Source organism: Gossypium raimondii, chromosome 13 (genome assembly GCF_025698545.1).
Source record: "Gossypium raimondii isolate GPD5lz chromosome 13, ASM2569854v1, whole genome shotgun sequence".
NCBI classification, from domain to species: domain Eukaryota; kingdom Viridiplantae; phylum Streptophyta; class Magnoliopsida; order Malvales; family Malvaceae; genus Gossypium; species Gossypium raimondii.
Genome location: NC_068577.1, coordinates 41,010,911 through 41,034,654, shown reverse-complemented (window position 1 = coordinate 41,034,654; position 23,744 = coordinate 41,010,911). Strand labels below are relative to the sequence as shown.

The following is a 23,744-nucleotide window of genomic DNA, read 5'->3' as shown; positions in this document are numbered from 1 at the left end:
TGATGTTATTTCATAGATCATTCAATTTCGTTTCAATTTACGTCATTTCTTTTTATAGCATTAGATGAGACTCTATTTTTGAACAATTTATTTCAAAAAATAGAGTCCTCGTCTCGACAACCACATTTTTCTCGTCACAACGTTGGCCGACAGTATGTGACGTTGTGACGTCAAGTGGCTTAACGTCGTAATGTGATAAACTGTTTGGCGACATCACGACATGGGGAAGGTGACATCATGATGTCGGCCTTGAACTTTTAAAATTTTACAATTTGGTCCTATTTTGTGCTTGGGTCTATAAAAGAGATTTTGTAAGCTCAATTTAGGCTCGAATTTATTTGTATAACATAATGTAAATGTGTTTAAGACATGATGAAATGTTTGAGTTATTTATTTATGGTGTCTTTGATGGTAGTTACTTCAGCAGCGACTGTAGCATCTTATAACTCAGGCCTGACGATTAGGTCGGGTAAGGGGTGTTACATTTAGTGGTACTAGAGCTACAATTTAGTCAATTTTAGGATTGAAACGTAACGCTTACGAGTCTAGAAATACATGCCACAATAATTTGTGATAGTGTGATGTCTTCTTATATGATTTGACTCTGTTTTTCTTATGGAAAACCATATCGACTGAAACAAACTATGCAGTATCTGATGAGGTAGATAGTAATGCTCCAACTTTTGATCAATGAGCCAATCATAGTGTTCCAATTCCACAAATTCTTAGACATGAGGCGAGAGATGTCTTTTTTCAGACGATGAACCATTAGTTCACCCATTTCTTGGGAGCTAACCCTTTAGCTCTACAACCTCAGGTATAACCTCCACCCCCAATTGTGCCTCCTATGGCACCCTATTGTCCTCTGAATCAAAATACAATAACTGTTCACCGGCCTCCAATTGATAAGATTTGAAAGTAAGGGGTTGAAGAATTTCGGGGTAAAAATGATGATACGGCCAAAGCTGAATACTGGTTAGAAAATACTTAGCGAGTTCTCGATGAAATTGTATGCTTTCTCGAAGATGGTTTAAGATGCGTGGTATCACTACTAAAAGATGAAGCTTATCAGTAGTGGACTACTCTAGCAGTGGTTGTACTGAAAGGTTGAGTGAATTGGGACTTTTCCAATTTGAATTTAGAAAGAAATATATCAATCAACTGTATTTAGAAAATAGAGAGAGAGTTTTTAGAATTGAAGCAGTGAAGCATGTCAGTTGCTGGGTACGAGTGAGAATTTTTCTGACTCAGTAAATATGCTCAAGAGATTGTACCAATAGAGGCCAAGTTGTACACTCGCTTAGAATGGGAGTTGAATGAAAATGCCTAAATGTTAGTGGAGTTTTGGAATTGAAATAGTTCGTGATTTTATCGTAAAGAGTACAAAAGATGGAGGATATATGCAACAACAACAACAAAAAAAAACAGGTCAAACAGAAGCTTTGAGATATTGGTAAATAGAGTATGACTAGATCATTTTTGACCCTTCCACCGAAGAAATGTTGGGATTTACACAGTCATTTCACTTCTCCATCAGGGTTTTTATGAAGAGATAGATTGAGATTGAGCAACTTAAGATCTCAGACTACACCAGTAGCCATTGTCAGTAGTGTTTGAAACATAGATAGACCGATATGTGAGCACTGTGGAAGAAACCATAGAGGAGAGTACACAATAAAAAGCTGAGAGTGTATCTCGTGAGGTTCCAGAGATCATTAGAAACGAGATTGGCCGAATTCGGCAGATCGAAATAAAGAACAAAGTATGAAGTCTGTAACCACTCCTCAGATAGGTAGACGATCGAGAAATAGTGCTAATGCTAGATCTAGTCGAGTTGGGACCAAAGATATGACTGTTAGACTAGAAGATCGGGCACCTTCCAGGGCTTACGTTATTCGAGCTCGTGAGGAAGCTTTTGCTCTTGATGTCATCGCTAGTACATTCCTCTTTTGGATGTTACTGTACATGCATTGATTAACACTGGGTCAACACATTATTATATATGCACTACTTTAGTAACTGAAAAGAACATACCAGTAGACTCGACTGAGTATGACGTCAGAGTAATGAATTATTTGGGTTAGAGTGTCATAGTTAACAAGATATGTAAAAACTATCCACTAAGAAGGCTATAAATTTCCTACCGATCTAATGTTATTGCCATTTGACGAGTTTGATGTTTTACTTGTCATGGAATTGGTTGACCCTACATGATGCTATGGTTAATTGTAGACATAAATGGATTGTACTGAGATGCCAGAATGATGAAACGATTAATGTTGAGACTGAGAGAATTGATTGTGCGACCAATATCATATCAGCGATATCAGGATGTCAATTGATCAGAAAAGGTTGTGAAGTGTATCTAGCTTACAACTTAGATACCAGAGTGATAGAATCAAAAATTGAATATGTACAAACAGTTATTGAGGCCTTTTAGGCCTTTTAGTACGTATTTCAAGCCAACTACACCATTAGCCCATTTGGTGCATAATTGTACCTTTGTACCCACACAAAACCAACCAAAAAGCATTCCATAACATCCATTTAACCATTTTCAAAACCAATCGAGCCAATATGCCTCAATTTGGCACTATTTCATATCAATTCAATATATTCAAACTTCACATTTACAATCATGCTTTAAATACATCCAAACCAACATTTAGTTGTGTCATATCACGCTCCATTATGTTGTATAAAATGGTATACACAACATCATGCAAGTTACCAAGCATACAATTACATATTTTATCATTAACATTCCATAATTAAAACATTTACCAAGTTTAATCAACTATCAAATTCAAAGTTAACACAATTAGTAACACCCATGCACATGCCACATAACCAAACTAAAATGATCAAAAGACAATCGACTTTATAGTATTATAGTGTGGTCTTCGAGTTGATCCAATCGATAGGTTCCGCAAATCAATAATTTACAGGGAGAAGGAAAAGCAACGAGTAAGCATAACGAATACTTAGTAAGTCCATATGAAATTTACTTAACTTACCTTAACATACCAACAATTAGGCAATTAAAATACATTGGAATTAAGCAAGAAATCCCTTTGGCATCTTATACATTTATATGCAAATCAACAAATACCTTAACATACCAACAATTAAGCAATTAAAATACATTGGAATTAAGCATGAAATCCCTTTGGCATCTCATACATTTATAAGCAAATCAACTAATAAATCAAATAGGTAAGTTCATCTGTATAACATGAACTTATATCACAATCATATAGATATCACATTCCATCTTATAACATATGCAATTTAAATCATATTCAAATTTCAAACATGTGTAACTCCAATCACATACATTCATTTCAACCATTATAATACCATTAGAATATTTTCATTTCTCTTTTCGCCTAAACAACTATAGTAAGTTGAATCCGGATACACGGGACTAATTTGCTCACACAAGCTGACATATTTTGGCTACTCACACAAGCTTCAAAACCAAGGTTGCTTACACAAGTTACCATATTTGATGCTGCCCACACAAGCTTCAAAGAATCTGCACACATGCTGGATCTAAAACCATCGTTAAATAAATCCTTCATTAAAAACCCTATTTCCTTTTGAACCCTAATGGCATGTCATTCGTATCCTAATCATTTACTAAGTTCACACGACACTATTACAGTTTCTATATCATTTCAAATCTTATAACATCAACATATACATATCATTAAATAATATAACAATTTCACATCCATTCAATACATCGTATATTTACGTAATAACTATATTTTTCATACTTTACAATTTAGTCCTTTAGATGCCAACATTATGAAATTACAATTAACCTAAACTAATAGACATTATAATATAATTCAAATATAACATAAATAATATAGTAAGTTCCATATGAGCTTACCTGGAAAAATAGAAACAAACAAGACGTTAAGGACTAATTTGCAATTTTATCTTTTCCTCAATTATCTTCCGATTGATTCAAATCCTAATCTATATGATAATTCATTTCAATTTATCATTTTCAAATACCTTATAACATCCTATTATGTGCATATGACGATTCAATTTCACTTTTGAACATTCCTTAAAGTTTTTCATTTTATGCAATTTAGTCCGTAAGTCAAATTACCATAACTTTCAAATTTGAGCATTAATTTTGAAATCGATCTCAATTATATCCTTCTAAGGTTCTCTACTATCCATAATTTTAGAAATTTCATACCAATTGTGAAATTTTACACTTTAGTCCCTATATTCAAAAACTAACAATTAAACTTAACAAACTAATATTTTTCATATCTAAGCTTAAAATCTAAGAAATTAACACCAATTTCTTCAAGCATTCATCAATAACAACTTTTAGAAACTTTAATAGCTTTTACAAATTAATATACTGAGTTAGCTAAATCAAACTCCCGAGATCTCAAAACATAAAAATTACAAGAAAATGACTAAATTGAACTTACAATTTGAAAATTGAAAGCTTGAATACACGAGAAGCCATTAGGTTTCTTTTATCTCAAACGATGAAGAAAAAAGAACAAAAAGAAGATGATAACATAATTTAACTTATATACTTAACCTTTAATTAATTATAATTAAATTAATTAACATTAGTATAATTAAAGTTAAGCCTAATTAACAAACTTAGTGGATGTTAAATGTCATCCACCACCGTTTGATAAATTAGGAAGGAACAAATTGCTCAATTGGTCCTTCAATTAATTAAAAATTTATAGTGATTAATTTTGACCACGTTTACAATTTAGTCTTTGTACCTTAATTAACTATCCAATTGACAAAATTAAAAGACCAAACTTTAATCAAACTTTATACTAACTTCATAAATATTAAATAATAATATTTACAAACTCAAGTATCGGTAATTGGATTCTGAAATCGCCATTTTCGACTTCACTTCACTGAAAAAAACTAACTATTACAGCTACACTAATTGTTGAAACAGGAAAAAGAAACAAGTATCCCAAGAAACATTACTAGTGTCGTGTATGATTTGAAAATTTTGACTTGTGCTTAGTTGTTTGACCTTTTGTTCCTTATCTTAGTGACAACAACAATAGGACTTGCATGATCTCAATAATGTATGGTTCAAGATTTTTTGGTTTTATGCTTTCCTTTGTTAAAGGATAGTGATTAAGAAGAATGGGAGATTAAAATCGCGGAGTACGAGAAGAAATTTCAAGAATCTGGTCTTGTTTTAAGGAAGATTATTCTATCAAGATGCTAAAAGCAGAATCAAAGTTTATACAAGGGAGTATCATCCTCTGTTATTTGTACAAGTTGAGACAACACATTCCAATTCAACTAGTAACTTTGTGTTGGTGCGGTTGAGAGCTTATTAATTAACATTCAAGAGTTGTTTCATAACCTTCAGTAGGAAATGTTACAAAGTTGAAATAGCTCATTAAAAATATTTGGATTGAGTTGTAATTGACGCTTGTATTGAGATTTATTAATGATTTCAAATTTGAACAAAGTCTTACAAATATAGGTAGTTCACGCATCTTTTAAGTTCTATTTTTTCCCTGTTATTATACATTTCTTCCAAGGACGGTTGTACCACTCAAAACATTAGTTGACCCAAATACTTCCACCTTTCAAATTAATAATTTGACAGATCTCATATCCCAAGGCATATTTTTAGAATCCTCACCTAGATCAGATTTTTCGATCTTAATTCTATAGCCTTGTGAGTTGTAGTTCTTTTTTCCCAAACTCTATTTGGGTAACTTTAGAAGTGGTAAAATAGGCAGATTTTATCTTTCCTAATTTTGGCAAGGTCAACACTAGAGCTTGCTTGCACACCTATCTCAAATGATGTGTTACTTGTTATCATTTGCATGAATGAATTACTTTCTGTGATCTTACAACTCCTATCTCCTACCTCACTACGTTTGGCTCTTCACTTTGGATAATAACTTTTTTTCAGCATGCATCATTTCTTTTATCCTATTTTGCCACATCCAATGCAAAGTTTATCAATCCCAATTTATCTTTAACAATTCCAATAGTGATAATGGGTAGGGTATTTGCATTTGTTCAGAAAAAAATCACATTCCGCAATCTTACTCTTGCTTCCGACATTGTGTAACAATCCGCTCCAAGGATAGCCCCCCCAATGCTTCGCCCGATTTGTAATGAAAATGACGACAATAGTACTCAATAGGCATCTCAAAAAACCTGACCCACACACCAACCGAACTAAAAATATCTGCCTCAATAATAAATTGTCCTCTAACATGATCCATTCGTAGTCCAGAGTCAGTCTTCTGAAATTAGAGAAAACAGCTATGGATATCCAATCTTTACCACTGTTTTGTGATTATGAGATGTCTTATCATCTAATTCAGAAGTAGACCACATTTCTTCCTCATTCTTTTGTGAGGACGATTGATGTGCGCCCTCATTATTGTTGCCCGTTGGATTGTGTCGTTGGAGTCTTCATCGAGGTCAGTTTCCAGTCTAATCCTTATCTGCTTCCAAAAGTCGATATCCGTATCTACCAAAATTCCTGACTCACGGCTGACTCAGCTTAACAGAGACCCTGTTTTGTTTTTTCATTCCAAATTTTGATGCCACCCAATTTTATGATTACTTCCCAACAAGCCCTGTCTAGAATTTTCCACCACCAATCAGTTCACCAATTTGATTGCCAGGGTTAGGCAAAACTTTATCGGGTTTCATAGAACCATGTGGGTCAAAAAGAAACCCACCAGATTGATACTAGTTCAAGCTCATCAGACATAATGACAAGACAATTGCAAAATTATGAACCTTAAAGGATAGCTTCCGACCAACATTTAACTTAAACATTGAAAATATCGTTGTCAAAGTAGATACCATCAGCACGACTTCTTCAACAATTAGTTGATGATTATAAGATTTCTTTGAGAACATTCCGGAGTAATCATCTACAATATATTTTCCACTAAGGCTGAGTTTAAATAGACGATTGGGTGCAGTACGGTACGTTTAATTTACTTTTTGTCTCACATTACAATATCGCTATAGCATCTAATCTCACCACCACCACTGTTTTTACACTAACCGCAGTAAACTCATCGCCCATACAAATCCACCCTAAGAAAACCATTGTACGGTGCTTCAACTCTGAAAGGAAAATGCCCAAAAACAAACACACTAAAAGGAAGCAACCAACCAAAATCAGCTTACCAGCTTTTCTCTATATAGTTCTACTAGAGACTGTTTCTTATTTGTCTCCCTTGTAAAAGCCAATGTATGAAATGAACTTTTTTATGAAGAAAAAATCTACTTCCGAGTTGGGCTCCCAATGCAACAAACATTTAAAATCAAAATCAAGGGTATGTCTAAGATGTAATCAAACTAAGAGCCCACCATAACATTTTGGAATCGCATGACCCAAAGATATCAAATGATAAAATTTCAAATGAATCAATCTATTTCAAAGATCGTAGGGTCGAAATAAGAGATTCAAAACGAGAAAAATATAACTTACTAAGTGAAACAAAAATTGTAAATTACCATCTTACTTGTAAACTAATTTCGCTCACAATTATAAACTAAATCCAGAAAATCACAAGTATAATGCTCATTCAAATTTGATTTCAATTTCATCATGTAAAATTTATCCCCATCTGTTCCTACTTAATTCTACTGTACATCCCAAGTCAATAGCATAATTCGTTACAAAAACTTTAAATGGAAAAACCTTATAACCTTGATTATAACATAATGGAAATCGAATAAAATATAGAAGAGATTCAATCGAGGTTTGAGTTGTCATTAAAAAATGAGAATTATATCAAACAGCATGTTCAGCACCGATTATCTAGAGAGAAATTAACCAGTTACGAAATAATAAATTTGTCGAAACATCAAACCAAAAGAGACCGAATGCTATAAAAATTATTTTGGAGAATAAATGAAGACGGATCAGAGTTCTGGCTTGGATCTCCAACTAATTGGAGAAAAAAATTCGCATAGTTTGTTCAGCTTCGATCATCTGGGGAAATAATCATCACTTCCATCTTCATTCTTTGTTTATTTTAAAAATTGAAAATAAAAATTTAGGGGCATCTGAATGCATAAAACTCGAGGATAAAGAACAGTAAAATGCCAGAATCTCAGCCCCAAATCAGTATCGGCAACGTACAGCGCTGAAGTCGCTACTTTAATTAAAGCGCAACAGTGACTCTAATTTATTGCCTTCGTTACACTTTTATTCATCTAATTGTCATTTAATTTTTTTAAAAAGAAAACACGATTAAATCAAGGAGATGGCGCTACTCACTATTTCTTGATACAATTTTCGCAATCACAGAACAAAAAGATCATAAAAACAATAATCACAGAAAATAGATAGAAAATAATATCAGAGGGAAAGTTGCCTCAGAAAATAGAATTAGAATGAATGCATCAGAGAAAGTATTCTCAGATGGTACGGACAAATTTATTAACATCACAGGCAATCGATTCGAGAACATCAATCACTAACATATTTCAAATTCATCATAAAAATAAGATACTAAAACAAGAATGGATTAAAAGACATTTTAAAGAAAAATAAGCAGGAGGAGGCGACTGCCTCAGTTATATGGATGACTGGAGAGGGATGCTATTTATAATAGAGGAGAATTTGAGAAACCCTAATTTGCTTGAGCTGTATCCAATTACCTCCTTGTCCTTTGTGAGTAAATGAAACTACAAATCCAGCTTTATCATAATGGACTATATTTATTTCAAATCCAAACCTGCCACGAAAGGCCCTGTTAAGCCCATCAATTTCTCAAATACACACAGTCTAGTCTTAACCTTTTTACTATATCCTCCCCTATGCTTCGTGCTTGGTTGATTATTTGTATGTATCAAATTATAAAGTAAAAAATTAAAAATTAAAATATACTCCAACAAGGTTTTTATAACCGGATCGATAGTCAAACCAATCAAGCCATTGATTATACGGTTCGATTAAATAAATTATTATAAAATTATAAAAAAATCGATTTAGTCGATTTTTAGCCTAGTTCAATCAATTCATATTTATTCACGGGTCAACTGGTTTGATGTCTCTCTTGGACCAATACCCAGCCAATTTGATATAATTTAATCAACATTACTCTAAGTCTCTATACATTTTGTACATTTGAAATTTAGTTTTCCTATTTTTTATTTTCAAAAATTTAATCCCTCAATTTTTAGATTTATAAATTATTTTTCAACTTATATTTAACCATATAACATTTTAATTGAAAAGCTAACACTATTTACTATTTGAACTAATAAATATATTATAAAATACAAACAACAAATTATGTTAGAAATTAAAACCTAAGGATTAAATGTCAAATTTAAACATATTAGGAGACCAAAACTAAAATTAATCATTTTATAAAATGCAAAAACAAAAAGCATAATGATTGTGTGCCTCAAAAGGTAGGTCTTTAGACCATCCTTTAATATAATATAAAAATAGGGAATAAATTATATTAGGATGATCATAAAAGTATGATTTTAAGCACCAATAAAATAGTGACACGTCAAAAATTTTAAAGATAATAAAGTATTATTATACATTCATCTATATTTAATATCTTCTCTAACTTAATTTAACTTTAATTAAATTACTTAAAATAATTAATTTTTAAATTATAAACAAACGACTTTTCTTCTTTTAAAATTTTAATCATTTCAGTTTTTTCAATAAGTTAATTTTTTTCTTTTGTGAAACCAAATTTTTTAAAAAATAGTAATTTTGTGCAATTTTTATATGTCATTCACACATAATTTTGATAATTATTTTACCTCAAGCTTAAACTTTGGACCCCAACCCCTAAACTCAAAACTATGACCCTAAATATTAAAACAAGAATCTCGAACCATAAACTCAAAACCTAGAAATCTAAACCCTAAACCCAAACACATTACACTAAACCTTAAACTCAAACACATAACCCTAAACTCAAACACATAACACTAAACCCTTAAACACTAAACACAACCCCTAAATTTAATAACCATAAATGCTAAACCCTCAAACACGTAACCTTAAATCCTAAACACAAACCCTAAATCATAATCTCAAACACGTAACCCTAAACACTTAAACCCAAAACACAAACCCTAAACCATAAACCATAAACATAGAACCATAAACACTAAAACCTTAAACCTTAAACTCCAAAACCTAACCTCGAATCCATAACAATAAATCCTAAACCCTAAGTGTTAAACCCTAAACTCTAAACATAAAATCTCAAACTTTGAACACTAAACCCTAAAATTAGACACATAACCCTAAATCTTAAAATCAAAACCATAACCCTAAACCACAAATATAAAATCTTAAACCAAAAACCTAGAAGCCAAAACCATAAACTCAAAACCATAACCATAAACCCAAAACCATAAATCTAGAATCTCAAACCCTAAACATTGAACCCTAAACCATAAACTCAAACCCAAAACCATGAACACTTAAAAACCATGAACCCGAACCTTAAACCCTAAACTCATAACCACAAACACTTAAACCTTTAGACACAAACTCTGAACCCCAAACAACATACCTTAAAACCTTAAACCTAAAATTTGAACCTATAAACCCTAAATCTCAAATCTCAAGGTTTGGGTTTGAGTTCAAGGTAAAATAATCACCAAAATTATGTGTTAATGTCATGGAAAAAAGTGCAAAAAATTACTAATTTAAAAAAAAATGGTTGCACAAAAATAAAAAATATTAACTTATGAAAAAAAACAAAAAGATTAAAATTTGTAAAAGAAAAAAAGTTAGTTATTTTAAGTAATTTAATGAAAGTTAAATTAAGTTGGAGAAGATATTACATATAAATGAATGTATAATAATACTTTGTTATTTTTAAAATTTTATGACGTGAAACTATTTTACTAATGCCTAAAAACTATGCTTTAAATTGCACAAAAGTATGTAGTGGCATAATAGAATTGTGGGCAAGGGTCCTGGATAAATATATCAAGAGCAATAGGTACTGAAAAAGGTATATTCTTTTTAACTGAAAAAGGTACTGTTTGGACAGGTCAGTTTGGGGTTTTTAGTCACACTGGATGTACATTTTTGAACTGGAGCAATTTCTTCCGGTATACTTATTTTCATTTTTTTTTGTCTTAAATGCTTTCACATTTTACAGTTTATTATTTAAAAGCTTTAATTTACATTTTTTAAGGAAAACTTCTAATTATTTTACGCTTCATTCAGGTTTTAAAATATTTTCACTTTATTCACTTATTATAAATTTTTAATAAATATTTATTTATTTCTAGTTATTTACATTTTTCTTTTTAATTTTTTAAGGTTTTCAATATTTTCATTCGTTTAATATAATAAAATTATATAATTATACATTAATTAATTAAAATATTTAAAATAATGTATTTATATTTTAATATTTTATTAAATGAATTTATAAATTCACATATTTTTAATAATTTCGTAAAAGTAAAATTATTTTAAAAACTTATATTATAGATCATTTCTAATCTAATATCCTTAATAGTCATTTTCTATTCTCACCTCACCGCTACAGCTGCATTTGAATCCAAACACACACCCCACTGTTGTTTCTATTATCATTGTTACAGTATCCAATCTTATCGGTGTAGTAACTAATCTTACCGCCACCACTATTTTTAACCTCACCTGAGGTAAATGCACCGCCCATCCAAACTAAACCTAATGTGCCACTTAAACTCAACCTTTTACTTTGGCATTCATCATATTATTTTGACTCAAAACCTGTTGAATAGTAGAGGTTTTGGACACCAAAATTATGCCCACTTTGCAATAACCACAAGAAAACAATTGAATGCCTCTTGAGGGGTTGTCCTGTTAGCCAACAAAGGTGGAAGTCTCTTAACCCGAATGGGGCCAACCCTACTCAAATGTATAAGGATTGGTTGGATTGCATTAGATCCAACGTCAAGTTCAGTGAGCACTAGATCCCTTTGGAGAGTTTTATTTTTTTCCCTTCATGTGACAAATATGGCTTACCAAGAATGCTAAGGTGTTTTGAAAGGACAAATTTACACCTGGACAAAGCAATCGAAAGCGGGGAATTTTACGCCCTTTCTAAACTACTGAATATTTTAATAATTCCTACTATTATTTTAGTTTCATTGAAAGTTCCACCTGTGAAGTGGTTCAAGCTTAATACAGATGGCTCTTCCCTTAATACATGGTGTGGTAGGGGTAGGTACCCTTATTAAATACCAGGCTAGAAAATGGGTGATAGGTTTTTTGAGACATATCCCTTTTGTCACAAGTGTTCAAGCAAAAATACGGGCACTTCGAGACAAGCTGATGCTTGTGAGAGAGGCTAACAATAAGAATATTGAGATTGAACTGGATGTCACTATTGTTACTGTTGAATCGAATAGTAGCTAATTGCTTAGTTAACAAAGTGTTGTTGAAGTGCTTGACAGAAATGACCATTTTAATTTCCTTTGCAATGAATAAACAGAAAACAAAGTAAATAAATGACATAAGGATTGTTTACATGGTTTGATTTCCTTATGTCTGCGGAGCTTAGTTCAATGAGTAAATTCACTATCTTTAATCTCCCATACAACAAGTGATTCAAGTTCTATCACACTCCTGATATAACAACCTCACATTTGTATTTAAAGACCTATATCACTCACGTCTAACTTCTTCCCATAAGAACTAAGGTTGTAAACACAACTTGTTTACTCTCTCAAATGCACTCTCAAAATACATTCCTCAATGAACAATTAAGTGCTCCCATTACTCAATATAAAAACTTATAAAAGTCTATCAAATATATAGCAGTCTGAGACATACTAACATACTAAGAGATTAATTACAATCTAATCACCTATTAACAAATAGTTAAAATTAAAAAATACAATACACTAATAAAACCAATATATAAGTCAACTGTTTGAAGATATGTCTTCAATGTTATCCCAATCTAATGTCCATTATCCGAGGGATCTAATTTTTTGATCCGATCCAATCCAATTTTCAAGATAGTTGCTTCAAATGGATTGGTCTTCAAAGTTGGGCTTCATATTCATAAAATCAACATCATTCAAAGCCCAAAATTTTGTTTAAAAAAGTATCAACATCAAATACGACAAGTAATTGTCGAAACCATTTTTTTGAAAACAAAAAGTGATTGTCGACTTTAAAAAAACAAAAATTGGAGTCGCCACCGATCTTTTATTGAGGTGTGATCGGCCCACCTTAAAAATTATTCTGGTCTACGAAATTTGAGAAAACGAGTTCGGAAGTCAGTTACGTACGAGGAAGGGTTAGCATCCTCGTAACGCCCAAAAATCGGTACCAATTTGATTACTTAATATCTTAGTGTCGAAAATTAAAAAGATTTTGTTAAACTCAAATGTTGAAATCTGAAAAGGATAATCAATTATTCAAGTCAGACGAAGAAATTGAGACCCAATACGTTAGGGTACAATTTCTCAAAATCCCCGAACTTTGAATATCACTTTTGCTTTAGGGAAAATCTTCATCTCGAGAAAACAATATGTCATACCCAATGCGTTAGGACATAACATGTTGAATTCCCGAAAATAATTTTTTATTTATGCGTTTTGAAAAAAAAATTCTCGATTATTTAGGATTAATAAAGAAAATCGGAACCCAATACGTTAGGGCTCGACTTCCTCGAAAATCCTGAATATCGAATATCACTTTTATTTTAAAAGCCTTTGAATCAAAAGAAAATGATTTTAAAGTTTTGACGAAATCAAAATATATATTTTCTAAAAGATATGTTAAAAAATGTTGATGTAATATGAAACAAATATTTTAATTTAAATTATATGCATACATATTTACAAAATATGTATATACAAGTATGATATATAAGTGAATTTTGCAAGTATGTGTATGAATATGAAATAAAAAATGCATAAGTATTATAAAATGTTGGTGCATATATATATATATATATGAATACAAAAGTCATGAAAATAAAACAATAATAAACTACATATAAAGTAAAATAAAAGTATAGTATGTTAGTAAATTATGAAAATATATACATAAAAACATGCGAAAAATATATTTATAATAATTTTGAATAATGTATAAATATGCATATTATAAAAGAAATATATATATAGGATTATAAAAATATGGAAAATGTATAAATATTATAAATTAATAATGTATGTACCTATGTATGTATATGTATGTAAAAACTAAGAAAATAAAATAATAATAGAATATGTATGTGTATTCATTTAGAGAACATTTAGAATATATATATATATATATATATATATATATAATAAAACATATGCGTGTATATGCATAAATATAATAACAATAAAATAAAAATATGTATATATGTTAATAAAAAATATATTATATATATAATATATATAATAAGATACATATGCGCATAAATATACGTAATAATAATAAATAACAATTCAATTGAAATTAAATTATTTAATAGCACTAATAACAAAAAAGACTAAATTAAACTTAAAACAGAAATTCGGGGCAAATTTGAAATAAATAAAGTATGAATGGACCATTTAGAACACGCAATCAACAGTGAGGACCCAAATAGAAATTTACCCAAACATCCCAAACACTGCATAGCAACATGGACCGAATTGAAAAAGAAATAAAACGTGTAGTTAAAATTGCAAATATATAAAAAATAATTAAACATACTTCAAAAAACCAAGGATCCAACACGGAAATAGCCCATCAAAGGCTAAAACACGCAGATCCATGGCCATTAAATGGCACCGTTCTCCTTAAAGTTAAAATTAAAATTTTCCTTTTTTAAAAAACATTTCTATTTCATTTTCTTTAAAAAAAACAGAGGGGAGGGGACTCTCTGCTAGGGTTTTCAAAACCCACTCCCTATCCACCGCCAGCAAATGAGCCTCCGACGCTTCTCCGGTCTTTCACCGCGACAGAGAGGACCTCAACGGCACCAGGTAAGTCCTCTTTTCCTTTTATTTCCGATTATTTTTTAAGAAACAAGGAAGCAAATAAATATAAAAAACAGTAAAAAAAAAGAAAAAAAATAAAGTAATCACCTTCCAAACTGTTTTTTTTGTTCTTTGTTCTTGTATTTTAGTATCTCTTTTACAACATTTGTCTCCTCCCTCTTACAGAAATCGATTGGCCTTTGTTATAGCCTAACCTTTTTTACCATTTTTCTATCCTCTCAGTCACACCCACTGTTTGTGGTTTATTCTAGGTGAAGGAGAACGTGGAAACGAGCATTGCAGGACTGCTAAACGTGAGAACACGACGTGGGCAGTGGAACGGTTGCTGCGGCGTGGGCAGTTGCTTCAATCTACTTAGGGTTTCTTTGGCTGTTATGGGTTTGGGCCATTAGGGTTAGGTCTAGGTGGGCCTGATGTATTGGGTCATTGTTTTATTTTTAGTATTTGATTTGGGCTATGTAAATGGTTTTGGGCTTTAGGCTTAGTTGGGCCCGGGTCAAAAATTAGGTATTACAGTAATCATGTGTTGTAACACCACTTACTCGTCTCTATCATCGAATTAGGGTTACAGGATGCTACAACAATTATCAGAACACACAAAGGCTATTTCTATACAAAATTTATTTCAAAACAATCATCAATAGACTTTCATTCAATAAACATGTTATTCATACAAAAACAAAACTTAAATCAAGCCTACGAATCTCGAAAATCAATTCAAAAAGAAACAGGGACTATTTCGAAACATAACATAAATAAAAGTAGGGTAAAAATAGAAAATAAAGGCCATACAGCCGTGTGACAAGGCTGAGGCCGTGTGGTGCAATAGCACAAAGTCATGTCCCCAAACAGTGTAATTGACTGATGCCATGTATAATAGGTCACACGACCATGTCACCAGGTCGTGTAATAGGTTGATGCTGTGTGTACCTAAAATCACAAAAATTAAACAGAACACATGGCTGTGTCACATGCCCATGTGAGATATACAGGCGTGTGGTAGACCATGTATGCCATAAGAGACCTTGAAATAGAAGATATATATCAATAATTTATTTAAATCCTAAGCATACCAAAATCATTCATTCCACCTATTCAAAACATACTAAATTCATATTGAAACATGCCATTTGCCAAGTTCTAACCAATATGTTATAAGGCACCATCACAAACAACATTCAAATGTACAATCAAACCATCCACATAGAATATATATTCACCAATGTGCATTGTATCATAAGTGTAATCTAAGCCATGCCTTTTTATCAAGCTAAAACTTTCCTATCTTAATCAAAGTAAACTTACACTAATCACACACATACCATCATTTTGGTACCTATCCAAACTTACCATCCATGTACATCTTTATATCACAATTTGCATTAACTACAAACATCAACTAACATATAAACCAAACATTTCATACAAGTTCAACCATTTCCAACCATTTCAAAATCTAAGATCAACATACCATTTTCAAGATACTTTTATCAATTTGCCATATCAACATATCATAGTAAACATTATATTTATCCTGTTACAAATTAACCATTAAAACATATTACAATTTCCATCCTACGACTTCAAATCCAACAACCCAAAATACCCTATATACATGCCACAAAACTGAATTAAACGAGTCAAAATCTACCGAGACAAAGGATTAATAGTGTGAGCCTTGAAGTTGATATGTTTGTCTAGTTTTACTAAACGTTAATTACAAAAATAGAGAATAAACAGAGTAAGTTTATATAACTTAGTAAGTACATAATTAAAATCTAAACCAGCTTACCGCATACAAACGATTGAAATTAAAAAACTTAGTTTATAACGACTTGTTATTCAATTTGCAAGAACATGTGAGACTTGCACAGAAATAAATCATCATATAATTCATATTCTTCAATAGTTTAATCAAAATCATTCGTATATTCATTCCATTGAATCAATATCGAAAACATTCTTGTATATACATTCAATAGCATAATTCTTTTGATAGTTAATCACATATCTTAACAAATCCTATAAGGAGCATCCATAAGTTTTAATAGCCCGATGAACTTTAGTAAAATAACATAGATACTTGGGTAACTACACCACACCAGAGAGTATCGAAATGCTAAACAAAGGCACTGAAGTGCAATTAGAGACACTGAAGTGTAAATAGAGGCACCGAAGTGCAATCCTGTACAAACATGCATTCTAACCCTATTGGCATGTCAATTGTATCCTAATCATTTACTACATTCAAATCGGCATTAAACAGATTTCATAACATTTGTAAATTAGAGGCAATTCTAAAATATTCGTACATATGCTGTAAATCAGTTATATTCTTTCCAAAATCATATAACTCATGTTTCAGATATGCTCGAAAATTTTCAAATAGGTATTTACCTTGTACTTAATTGTAAGTAATTAAATAATTTATATCTAACATTAACGATTTAACCACAATTAAATTAAAAATTTTCATAATATCACAAATCACAAATATATACATATATCTATACTATGAACTTACCTATTATATTCGCTAAAAATTGATTCGTAGGGACTATTATGCAATTTTTTCCGGGTTTCTCCGTCTGATTCAATCCTTGATCTATATAATAGTTAAATTCAATTTATCAAATTCAATTACATTATTATACTCATTTTTATGCATATGACCTGTAAATTTTATTTTACAAATTTTTCCTAAACTTCTACATTTCGTTCAATTTAATCCCTAAAATAAAAAAATATTAAAATCTTCACATTTAAATCCCAATATATAAAATCGAATGTAACCTAATCCATAATTAGCCCTCACATACTAAAATTTTATAAGATTTTCATGCTAAACTTTACATATTTTCATATTAGTTCTTAAACCCAAAACTAACCAAAATTTCTTTACAAAATAGTCAGATTTAACAACCAATTTTACAATTTCATCATTTAACCTCATGAACACTTAAGATTCATTAATGGTAAGTCATACAATCTTTAATAGTTTTACGAAATAATCACCGAGTTAGCTAGATTAAGTTACAACGATCTCAAAATCATAAAATTTACAATAAATAGATAGAAAAATCACTTATATGCATGAATCTAGTGTTGGCCGAACTTTAAGCTCAAAAATGGTGTTTCTTTGGTTTCTAAATTCGGTGGAAAGATGAGCTAAGGAAGATGATATGTTTATTTTCCTTTTGTTTATGCTTTATTTAATCGATATCTTCTTTCTAAGCATAACTTTTTGCTACAAGTCTAGACTTATAAGTTTTCACTTTTCCATTTGTATTTCTTTTCCTCTTGTAGATCTACTTACACCCTTTAGGTTTTATCCCAGTAGGTAAGTCTACAAGTTCCCACACTGAGTTGGAATCTATAGAAGCTATCTTAACTTTCATAGCTATTTCTTAGAGTTTGGAATCATCACTCTGCATCGCTTCTTCATACGTAAATGGGTCATCATCTTCCTATTCGGTAGACTCAGTGTTAAAAATATTTTCGCCAAATTGGAAGAACTTAAGCCTTCGAAAAACCCTTCCACTGCGACGAAACACCTTATGTTTCTGATCCTTTGCAGGTCTACTATTAGGAGTTGGTTTTGGAACCATTTCATTAAGGTTTTGTATATTTCCCAAAAGTTCATTGAGTACATTTTTACTCCGAGGTTTGAAGTCATTCATGTAACTTTCTTCAAGGAAAGTAGAATGAGTTGACACTATAACAGTTTGCTCTTACGGGTTATAAAACAAACCATCCATTGTTCCCTTCAGAGATCCTACAAACATGCACACCTTGATCTAACCGAAGTGGCTTTATGGGTAAACCTAGTTGTTTCTCTACTTTCGCAATAAACTCTTTAAATTTATCAAATGTTTCACTCTTGTGGTGCATTAGGTATACATACCCATATATGAAATAGTCATCAATAAATGTTATATAATACTCGTAACCACCTCTTGCATTAACACGCATGGGGCCACATACATTAGTATGCACAAGTTCTAGGGGTTTTTTGGCCCTCGTTCCTTTTGCATTAAAAGATCACTTAGTCTCTTACCTTTCAAGAAAGATTCACACTATGGAAGATCAACTTCTTTAAGCAAACTTCAGATGTCGTCTTTCACAAGTCTGGTGATTTTTTTTGGTTAATATAACCAAGTCTTAAATGTCAAAGGTACGACTCATTAGAGTGAAAAATTTTACCTCTTTTATACGATATTTCAGTGTCAAGTAGTGTATACATCTTTGGTTTGATAACATAGAGACTATTTGACATCCATCCATTACAAATAAGATTGTCATTTCTAAATATTGCAATTACATTATTAAAAGTCACGGTCAAGCCGTCTTGATATAAACATACAACATAAATTAAGTTTCTTTTCAAATTTGGTACATAGAAAACGTCCCTTAAAATAATTTTCCTAAAATTATCAAAATAAAGATGTACCTCTCCCACTGTTTCAGTTGTCATACTTGTCTTGTTCTCGGTCCACAATAATAAGCTATTATCTTTAAGATCTTTCGTATTTTCAAACCCCTGTAGAGAAAAAAAATGATTAGTGGCTCTTAACTCAATGACCCAGTGGTCTATCGAATCCTCCACTAAACAAACTTTCATCAAAAAGAGTTCTATACATTTTTCTTTGGTGACTAGGTATTCCTTCCGCTCTCTACAATTTGCCTTGAAGTTTCCTTTCTTACTGCAGAATAAGCATTTAAACTTAGATAAGTCTTTAGGCTTTCTAGTTCTCTTTCTTTCCAACTGTGGTGGCCCCGAGACCTTAGTCTTGCCTTTCTTAACGTGTCTACCTCCCCATTTGAGGAAGCAACGACAACTATGTTTGCTTATGCTCTTCGGAAAGGCTAACCGTCATTCAACATCAACTCATTAGGATTGTAACTCCTTCATGAGTTGTGTAAGCATCAAGTTTTTTTGTTGCCAAGGTTATATGCGACCGAAAAGCCATCAAAATCATTTGACAAGCTCTTGAGCACCATATCAATTTGAGTGTTTTATTCCAAATTGGCCTCATAGACAGTGGCTCGGTAAAGTATCCCATAAGAGTAATTATATCATCTTTGACGGGAATACAAGGTTTTTTTAGGCATTCATCAAGCTAGTTATAGCAGATTGTCGAGCCAAGGTAGCATTGCCTTCAAACATGTCTTCTAGCTTATTCAAAATCGCTTTGGTAGCCTTACAACTCTCCACTTGCTTATATAACGTGTTACTCACACTTGCTAGCATATAGCAACAAACTATCTCATCAGACTCCTCCTAGTATTTTCTAGCCCCAAGTTAAGTGGTCAATGGACACTTATTATCAATAATTGTTTTAAGTTTCTCACAGCTCAGGATAATTATGAGGTTCCTTTTCCACTCCATATAGTTATTTCCCTTCAATTTGTTTTCATTGAGTATGTTCAATAAAAGAGTTGGTGCCATTTTCAAAGTAAAAATAAAACAAAGTTGGTGCCATTTTCAAACTGAAAATAAAACATTCATATATTAATATTTTTGTATTAAGCAAATGTTTAAAAATGTTTTGCAACATTACGATATGCGTCAAGATGATGCATGCATCTTACATTAAACTTTGAAAACATTTGTAAGTCATTACAATGATAATTCCTACACCCATTGAATCAAGCCACCTTGGGGTGACCATGATCAACTAGTAAGAACATGAGTTTCCATCCAATTAGTATATGAACCTAATTCTTTAGGCATTTACACGTACTGATAATCATGTAATGTTTGACCGTCATTGTAACTTAAGCATAACTCTTGGGGGTTACTCAACTAGATGGTCTTGAGTGTATAACCATGAACTCAACACTTATTTCATCATGCAACACAAATGAGTCATCTTGGAACAATCTCACCAAGTAGCATGCTGTGACTAGTTGTTCTATTTGAAGACAAAATTTCTTGATATATCGCATGATAATACCTACCACAAAGGTCGATTCAATTATCATATGACCATAAGAAAATTCTGCTTACTTTTAGGAAATCTCCTCAGTGAGATCTACATAACAACGTCTATCTTGGGGCAAGTCCATTTCATTCCATTACAAGAGACTATTGTTGGAGGTTGTAGGTTGTAGGTCTTGTTTAGGGACCTTCTCCCACTCAAAATTTTAAAAAATGTAAAAAATTTTTAATTCGATTTTAGTCATGAATGATCAATATATGCATGACAAGTACATGTGGTATTATTCCCTAATCTATATGGCATGCTTATGTCATATGCCTAAATTTACATTCGTAGTCATATAAATATCATCATGCTTATCTCATAAATATAAAAACATAAAATTTAAATGACTCTAACTAGCCAAAGTTTCTATGATTCCATCCTAGAAAAATAATAAAACTATAGAATCCAATCTCATTGTTACAGTATCCAATCTCATCCTAGCAAGATTTGTGCGAAATTCTTTCTTGTTTTTGTTTGTGTGTCTGCCTTATTCTTTTGAATATTATAGTAGTAAGGAGGGTTCTGAGTGTGTTGTTTTGATTGTGTGGCTTGTTTTTCATAATCTTTTGGTTCTTTCGGTGGCTATAAGGTGTTTCTAGATTGACGTGATTGGTTCTAACGCTAATTTCTGCCGAACAAGACGTTCTTCGTGTAGGGCTATTCCTTCGGTTCTTGCGGTGATTTTTGTTCGATCTTCACCTTTTCGTTTGGTTTGTGCGAAATTAGTCTTAAGGGCTAAGTTTTCTGTGCATGGTTTAATCAGGGTTTTTCGCTGAATTTGTGGGTCCCACGGTGGCTGACCTTTTTTTGTTTATTGTTTGACTTCTTTACGTCTCACTGTCGTGGTTTTTGCATGAAATAGGGTTTTTTTCTATTTCTCTCATATTTTTGTATGTCTTCTTGCATGCATGGTTTTGGTGCACGTTTCTTGACCATGTGGGAGTCTGGAGTTTGGGTTGCTTCATCCCTTCTGTTTTTGGCGTAATTCTCTTTGTGATTCCTGTTGGGAGTCTATTTTCCTTTTTCCTTGTTATTTTATTTTTTCTCTATTCTGTTCTTAGGTTGATAATCTTGTTTTTCTTTGATTTTTTTTGTTCTATTTTTGTTTTGCTTTTGAGTTTATCGCCAGGGTGCTTGCTTCTATTTTTTTCCTGTGATTAAGTGTTTGTGTTCTCATCTTTTGTTTTTCTTTTATTTTTGGGTTTGTGGATATAGTTTTTGGTACGTTCATATCTCGATTTCTTGTTTGTCTTGATAGTGTTTTTTTGTTTGGCCTATAAAGGAAAGGCCAGGAAATGATTCGAAAATAACGGCGGATGAAATAAATGAGCTATTGGAGTGGCTGAAATTTTTAGAAGAAGAGTCCGTCCATGTTATTAGCACAAATGATAGGAACAGTATCCAAGGCTTTGAGTCATAGGCTGTTGGCAAGATTATAGCGACAGAGTCTCTGAACAGGGAGGCGATGTACAGGGTTTTTAAGTCGCTTTGGTATACGAAAGAGGTGGACTTTGTCGCACTAAAAAAAGGGGTTGTTATTGTTAAGTTCGGTTGTCTGGAAGATCACAGCCGTATCTTAAATCTTATGCATTGGTTTTTTGATATATGCTTATTCTCAATGATGCCTTTTGAGAAGGGAAATGACATAGACTCTTTCGAATTCTGGTTGTCGCCCTTTTGGTTAAGAATCTACAATATCCCTATTGGACTTATGGACAGTCAAACGGCTCTGGATGTTGGGAATACTATAGGTAAGTTGGTGGCAATCGATTGGAAGGATCGATATGGAGGGTGGATAGAGTTCATGAGGTTTAAAGTCAAGATCAATGTTTTAAAACCTATGAGGAGGGTTGTGAAATTAGTCGACAAAGACAGGGTGAAAATGATAGGGGTGATAAAGTACGAGAGGCTACCAGATTTTTTTTATGTATGTGGGTTGATAGGACACACTATTAAAACTTGTAAAAACAACAAGGAAGGTGTAGGGCTGGATGATTTAAACCTCCAATATGGAAGCTAGATGAGGGCACTTATCGTGACCCCAAATCAAGATAGGGGCATGAGAAGAAATGAGGTGGAATTAGTTAAGTCAAAGGCTCAAACGAATATTGATAAGGAGGAGAGTCAAACTAACTCGAGGGATGAAAGTGGGCAGCTTGGACATAAAAGGAAGGAAATGGTTTGTAAAGAGGACTCAATGTCTACCTCCCCTATGGAATGAGGGAATCACAAGACGATGAGGGATGGAATGGGAAGGCTTAAAAGTAAACAGAAGAGACATAGGGGACTAAATGGTGAAAACATGGATGAGAGCCCAGCTAGACTTGTTAAGAGAAAGCTATTAGAAAATGCTTCACCTTTTAAGGCGGTGGCTAGTGACCAGCCCCACCAAGAGCAATGAAGATCCTTAGCTGGAACTGTCATGGGGTTGGAAACCCAGCGACAATTCGTAAATTGAAGTAACTCTTTGTTGCAAACGTTCCAGATATTGTTTTTCTTTGTGAAACCAAAATTCATTCTAATGGGTTTTCTCGTATTCGTTCTATTTGCGGAATGCTGGGATGTTTAGCTGTTAGCTCGCAAAGGAAAAGTGGAGGCTTGGCTCTGATGTGGAGGGAAGGCGTGAGAGTTATGGTGTAAAACTATTCCAAATATCACATTGACTCCTTGGTTAGCATGGATGATGGTGATATGTTTAGGTTTATTGGTTTTTATGGCCAAATCAATCCAAATTTAAGACAAAAATCATGGGATATGTTGAGAATG

The 23,744-nt window shown here is 32.2% G+C and overlaps 1 long non-coding RNA gene and 2 other non-coding genes across 3 annotated transcripts; 1 reads left to right on the top strand and 2 right to left on the bottom strand.

Annotated features, from left to right (window-relative positions):
- Positions 1-7,930: 7,930 nt before the first annotated feature.
- Positions 7,931-8,030, bottom strand: LOC128036441 (small nucleolar RNA Z103). Its single transcript, XR_008193236.1, has one exon. It is a non-coding gene; the product is annotated as a small nucleolar RNA Z103 (small nucleolar RNA).
- A 356-nt stretch (positions 8,031-8,386) lies between these two features.
- LOC128036476 (small nucleolar RNA snoR117) lies at positions 8,387-8,470 on the bottom strand. Its single transcript, XR_008193271.1, has one exon. It is a non-coding gene; the product is annotated as a small nucleolar RNA snoR117 (small nucleolar RNA).
- A 6,291-nt stretch (positions 8,471-14,761) lies between these two features.
- LOC105784620 (uncharacterized) lies at positions 14,762-15,625 on the top strand. The gene is made up of 2 exons (XR_001130599.2): positions 14,762-14,976; positions 15,243-15,625. It is a non-coding gene; the product is annotated as an uncharacterized LOC105784620 (long non-coding RNA).
- The last annotated feature ends 8,119 nt before the right edge of the window (positions 15,626-23,744 follow it).